Genomic DNA, 6,685 nt, shown 5'->3' on the forward strand with positions numbered 1-6,685 from the left:
GTGATTGCCAGTGCGAATTTAGTTCATTCATCCATGTACCAAACCCTAATGCCAAAATGTTTCACGAAATTTCTAACGCTCAAGCCGCATGAAGGATGGGAAGGATGACGCAAATTCTATGTAGAACACATGCCTATCTGGCAGCTCCTCTGGTGCTGAACTCTCCTGTGGGGTGAAGGAGGGTCTGCCATCCGGATCCAGGATCTGGCTGAGCAGATTCACCACATTGATGTGGTTCGTCATGACCGTTTGCAGGGCTTTCGAACTCTCTTGCACCCATCTCCTTACCTGCAGTTCAAAATCAGAGAGGAATAATGTCTCCAGGACGAATAACCACACCAAAGGACCTGCATTACCCTGGGCAAGTGGATGCTAAAGATTTCCCGTTTGTGCTTCATCAGCTCGCACTGCTCCGTCAACTCCTGTCTAGCGGCTGCCAAGCTCTTTGCCAGGGCCTTGTTCTCACAAAGGCTATGCCTGTGTTTCCTCCTCAGTGCACCTGCAATGCAACATCTGCTGCGATTAAGCGGTTGCATCCAGAAACCTAGTCTATCGAACAGACACCACTGTGTTCAGCATCGTCAGACTATCTAAAGGGTGGGTGCAGATAAAGTACCGTATTTTCCCGCGTATTAGCCGCGGCTTATGCGCGATTTTTTTCTCTCACGGGCGCCCTGCGGCTTATCCACCGGTGCGGCTTATCTGATGACTATTTTTTCTTGGTATTTTCTCCATACGCCGATTTTAACGAAAGGGCCGACAGTGTCTCTGGAACAGCACTGCCCTGCCGATGCACGAACAGTGCGTAACAGGGACAGGTTCACATTCGAGTAGATTGATCTTCCTGGTGCATTCCCCCAAGCAGCTTTAAGGAAAGTGGTGACAGTGATTCACGTCTTCTGGAAGATCACTGACCCATCAGCCCACGAAAAACACCCGACAAGGGCACAATCCGATCTTGGTAGAACTCCAGAACTGACCTCCTCTGTTGTACACTGTGCCGATCCCGGAGTATGGACAACAGGGTTTATGGCCTTCTCTATGGTCTCCTTTGTCGCACAAATCAGTCATCCCGTATTTCCCGCGGCTTATCTGCCAGAAAAATTTCAAAACGTCCCTAAAAACGCGTCCTGCGGCTTATCTGCGGTGAGGCTTATACGCGTGAAATTACGGTAGTCCCACATTTTTGCATATATGATGTTCCATGCTTACTGTGTGAACCTCCAGTGGCACAGGGTGATGCATTTCTCGGATGAAAACGAACAATAAAATCGTAGTAAGCAAACTCTACGTAACGAAAAAGTTTTTCCATGCAAACGTTGCTCTCAGTGCATCCAGATTTTCCTATGCAGAAGTCAACATGGCGGTCAGCGCACAGTTGCGTCTAGCTGTGTTTCTGCGTGAGCGGCACCCCCCAGTGGTTTTAACTAAACCTAAAGCTAACTAACAATTTTATTGCACAAAGTTTGGGTACCACGATTTTTTTTTCTCAATTTGCCCGGCATAAGTGCACCATTGTGCGCCGCCGTAAATCCGTACGGCATGCAGGGAACGCGCTATGTGCGAAAATGTGCTGCTTTACCTGCACCCACCCTGTACTTGGCGAATTTTTCCACCAGGTCAGGCGTCAAGTAAACAAACTTTAAGGGTCAAGGCTCTGGAGACAATGAGATTGGCGTGCAGGAGTGAAAGGACATCTTGCGGAGGAGAAATACGTCGTCCACCACCACAGCATTCAGCTTCTCAAGGTCGCGCTCTGATTTGCACCATCCGGCATCTGCTCTCGTTCATGTATTCCACCGAATAGGTGTCAAACGAGGCCGTTATTTTTCGAGCGGAATTTTCGATGCCGCGGTCAACGAGAAATAAAATGGTATCACAACGGCTAACTCTCAACAGACAGAAATTTGTTGCAAAACAGCACGAGCTCATATGTATGACAAATTGAGAACCACACTTTGCTGTTTCCTGCGTGACACAACTGAAAAGGCATCACATGGCCCACAATCTTCAGGAGTAATATGGGAAGCCCTCTGGACCATCCCTGCCACAACATCATCAAAAACAAGGATGGTAATACAGTGAAACCTCCCCATCTTGGACACCCACGGTGCAGCCGAAGTGTGTCCTAGATATGGGTTGTCCGAGTTGCAGAATACAAAGAAACCAAATAATGGAAGACATCACAGCTGTGTTGCCAGAAATGCCCCCGTTCTTCAACTGATGGTCATTAGTGGTACCTGGTGCCTCTCTACCCACTCTTCACTGACAATCATTGCTGGTTTTGGTAGATTCAATTCTGTGCAGATTCAACTCAATGGCATTACCTTGGTGCCCTTCGAGCATCTGCGCTGCTTGCTCAATAATTTAAACCCACTTGGAATTAAGCTCGGGACTCTTCTCTGAAGCATCAGCTCACTTTTCATTGCCTCGGTGCAGTGCACGGTCAAAGGCTCTAGACAAACCGAAGAAAAGTGCTCATACAAAGAATAGTTACAACGTAGACCGATAACACAAGTTTTTGCACTCGAAAAACTAGGACAACAAAATGCTGACATCAGTATAGGGGGAAAAAAGGGGGACGAAAGTCAAGGGCACTGGCTCATTTTGGGTCATTTTAGTGCAAAGATGTGCCGATATTGAGGCAATTTGGCCAGGGTTTTGTCCGACTTAGCAGGGAAGACCCTGTCCTACTTCCGGGATAGGGAGGTGTCCGACATGGGAAGTTGCGCGAGGTAGGGAGGTGTCTGACTTTGGAGGTTTTACTGTAAATAGTTAACAGATAAAAGTTTTGTGTGTCAATGCACGCAAAAAGTTGGCAAATTTAATGGATTTGCTGCCCACCTTTGCCTGTATCAATGAGATAAAAGCATCAGCCAGTATACACCTTTACATAATTGCTACGAACCCAAACAAATGTAGCGATGATAGCCAAGCTTGGGGGTAATGCCGAGTCAGACACACCCCAGCACAAGTTTGAACAGTCAAAACACTCTTTCCTTTTATTCCTCCTAAGCGTACTTTCCTTTTATTTCTCCTAAGTACTTAAACGGATGTGCATTTGTACACTCTTCAGGGCAGTTCAAGTGTGTCCATTATACAGTGTTCTGGTCACGACAAGGGTCCAATCGCACACGGTATCGTTGTCGAAACACTGAGAAAATGCGGGATGACTTACTGAGGTTTTCGACGAGTATTTGCACTGGTGGTTTCTTTCGGTTAACGTTGGGTGCTCGTAACTTTGTATTGTAACGCACCGCTCTCTGGAAAAGAGAACAGAAGACACACGGCGCATGAGACACAGCCGCCGACACGGAAGCCAAACCTCGTAAATGATACTAAGGAAGGGCCAACCCCCGCTTCTTTCCCATGAATCCCATACAGAGGAACGTCATATATTTGAGTTCAGCTTTAGATACATGTGTAACAAAAACTGTTGTAACTGTAATAATGGCATAAGAATATAACCTGTTAGTAGCATCACTCGTGCGTATGATATTTGACAAACGGCATGAACGTGTAAACTCGGTTGTAGCCCAATTTCACCCGGAATTGCACATTGAAAACACGTTATGAATATGAGAGGCTGGAACAACATAGAAAGGACAAATACATAGCCTCAAATTGCCTAAGAAATTAACGACATTTCCAGTGACTTTCGACGATATGAATGCCTGAGGGCGTTGGTCAACTTACCTTTGCTTTTGGCATTCTGCACAGCGCTTGTTTGTCGTGCACAAGAAGAAAATGAAAACGATTCTCAACCAACAACGCGGCCCGCCAATGCTTTGAAAGTTTGAACAGAGACACAGAGACCACTAAAAATCCACGTGTTCCCAGCCAGTGTTGCCAGATGCCAAACTCGTCTCCCGCCAAAACAGATTCAGAAAATAGCCCAAAAGTAGCCAACACACGAAAGAAAAATAGCCAAAATAGCCAAAAGCGTTTTCGTTACTCGACTATTCTCTAGAGAGCTGGCCTGAGATTTTCCAAAGAGAAGGCTATAGTTGTCGCGTATTATTTGCGAAGTTGCGTCGTGTTTGATCAACCACACTTCGTGAAGGTGAATTTCACGTTTACCGGTTGCGAGGCCGAAATAGCAAGCAGCGAGTGTCCTGCGCTGCAGGAATGTGAGAGACATGCAAGCACACGACATCTGTGCTGCAGTTCTCTTACAGCTAACATCTTCTAAGTGTGTAGCGCGTGTACGAATGTAGTTTACAAGTTACACGGTAATGTTGCGACATCCGTGTGTCACTGGTGCGCATGTTTATGGGAAACCTAAACGAAACGTCGCATTCTTTCTGCATTCTTTCCCAAGTGATTGGACGAGCTGATTCAAATGCAGAGTTACAAAACTGACTTGGTATACGTTTTCAAGCTATCTCTTGCGCTTTCTTACACATAATGGCTATTCAAGTTTGAAACAAACTTGTTCTGTTTTGTCTAGACAAGTTTTTGCTTCCCTTCCTGTCGCCAGTTGCACAGAAGTGTGCTTCAGAAAAGAAAAAAAAAAGAAAGAACGTTCATCGGATATGTAGGCGGTAGCGCTCCAAGAGCTCTGCTAGACACATACAAGCATTGCTGATGTAACAGGCTTGCTGATTTTGAGTCGCTTAATCCATCTCTTCCGAGGATGCGTCGAAGTAGGCGGTATTCTATGTGCGGAAAGAAGAAAACGCGGAAAGACAAACTGCTATCCCTTCAGCGCGCAAAGTCGCATTGTGACACAGAACAAAACTGGTTTGGTTTAGTTCGCTGGTCGTTGTCTGCAATGTTTACTTCATCCATGATTTCAACAGCAAAATACGGGTGCAGCTCAGCGATTCATGCGAAAAGCAACAACTTCTCCGCAAGTGTATACGCGGTGTCCGGCCGGTTGTACCTGGTTTGGCTAGTCCATGATTTCACCGCTGTGCGGCGTCGATTTGGCGAAAAACGCGAATAGAGCACGACGAGGGGGTGGTTCGGCCGTGACGTCGCATGACGCGCTTTACCTCCCAATGGCCAAACTATCTCTATAAATGGCTCTGTGTGAACCTAAAGCCCCTCTATACGTATAGAGGGGCTTTATGTGAATCCAGGGACACGCGTTCCTTGGGACCGCGAAAATGGTCGGCGATAAGTACTGAGTCATGATCCCATTCCTGTCTCTCTTTTCCTTCTTTTCTTTTTCTTTTTCTGTTTTCGTGGAATGAATTGACGGATTTTGACGGCGCCTGTGTTGGCTTGATTTTGCGTTTAATAAACGTTTTATGATAGGCGTCCTTGAGCATTGCCCGCGTTTCGCTCCTCTGATTGGTTTGCTTTTTACCAAGGGGGTCGCCATGACACCATACTGCCACCCAAAATGGCGACGAAAACAAACACAGTGAAGCTGGGATTTCGTGACAAAAAATTTTCACAGACTAACCTGGTTTTGCGCTGCAAATGTAGATCCTAATATAAATTTATCGGAAATCAGTTTCAACTTATGCTCATCCACCGAATCTAACTGAAAATAATGCGTTTTGTCGCCGGTGTTAAAGGGGTTGAGAAACCATACGGATAGGACTTTGTCTCTAGCAGGGTCTGTACACTTCACTCCACGCACTTCGTACGCAAAGTCCCGCTTCCCACATCCTATTATTTTTTATGCTATCGAGTTTTAAAAATCCCCTATTTTCGAGGCCCCCGTCGACCGTCGCGCCATGCGGCGCCGAACAGCTCCGTGACACAAACGGGAAGTTACGTCAGAACGGAAGTTCTGTGACTGAACGTCATAGCGGTTTCCGCTTTCGTTCGGAGCACGTTTCTCGCGTCCGCGTGTTTTGACCTGCGGTGTTGTGGGGTTCGTTGGCATTGTTTTATTCTTTTTTTTTTTCTGAGGTACTGAGTTTCTAGTTAGTACCATGTCCCGGCGCTGCGTTGTGCCGTGCTGCAACCCGGAACCTAGTGCAAGCTTTCATGAGCTGCCAAGAAGAAATCCTAGGAGGCAGTTGTGGATCGACGCCTTGTGGCCAGAAGGCGATTTGCCCACCAACATGAACGTAGTTGTTTGTAGTAAACACTTTACAGTGCACTCGTTCAGGGCAAACAGTATGAACGCCGCGGCTGCAGAAGCTGCAGGCATTTCGTTTGCACGTGCAAGACTGACAAGTGACGCAGTCCCAACTCTGTTCCTGAGAGGAACCGGCGTGCAGTTTGGCGGCGTAAGTTCATGTTTCTCACTTCACATTCGCAGTGTTTGCGCTGAACGCCTGTCTTTCGCAGTAGAGTGCTAATTAGTCACAACTAATCAGGAGAACGCCTCAGGGGGCTGCCGCTATGATCGTAGGATACCAGAAATATGTCGTGATTAGCTACAATGGAATGAAAAATTCTGTGCTACGCCAGTGTGCAAAAATGCGTTAATTTTTGCAGGAGGCAGAGACTCTGTTTCCAACCGAACCTGCCAGTTTCGCGTCAGAGGATAGCTTCGCCGTTTTTTCTCCTGAAGGCGATCACACGTACTCTTCCCGGGACGATAGCTCTGCCACCCTGGTCGATCATGCAAGCATATTGTGTGACAATTGTAGAAGGGACCAGGCTTCAGTGTCAACACAAACAGATGCCTCGCTTACAATTTCTTCATCGAAAGGTTAGTACACGATGTCAGTATTGCTTTTCTGTGGACCTGAGCTCACAGATTGTAACATGAAACAGG

At 46.8% G+C, this 6,685-nt stretch overlaps 1 long non-coding RNA gene across 1 annotated transcript; it reads right to left on the minus strand.

Moving 5' to 3' along the window:
• Window positions 1–113: 113 nt before the first annotated feature.
• On the minus strand, window positions 114–3,257 carry LOC135369869 (uncharacterized). The gene is made up of 3 exons (XR_010415142.1): window positions 3,179–3,257; window positions 357–499; window positions 114–288 (listed from the first exon to the last, which is right to left on the minus strand). It is a non-coding gene; the product is annotated as an uncharacterized LOC135369869 (long non-coding RNA).
• Window positions 3,258–6,685: the final 3,428 nt, after the last annotated feature.

The sequence above is a fragment of the Ornithodoros turicata genome, chromosome 1, assembly GCF_037126465.1.
Source record: "Ornithodoros turicata isolate Travis chromosome 1, ASM3712646v1, whole genome shotgun sequence".
NCBI lineage: Eukaryota > Metazoa > Arthropoda > Arachnida > Ixodida > Argasidae > Ornithodoros > Ornithodoros turicata.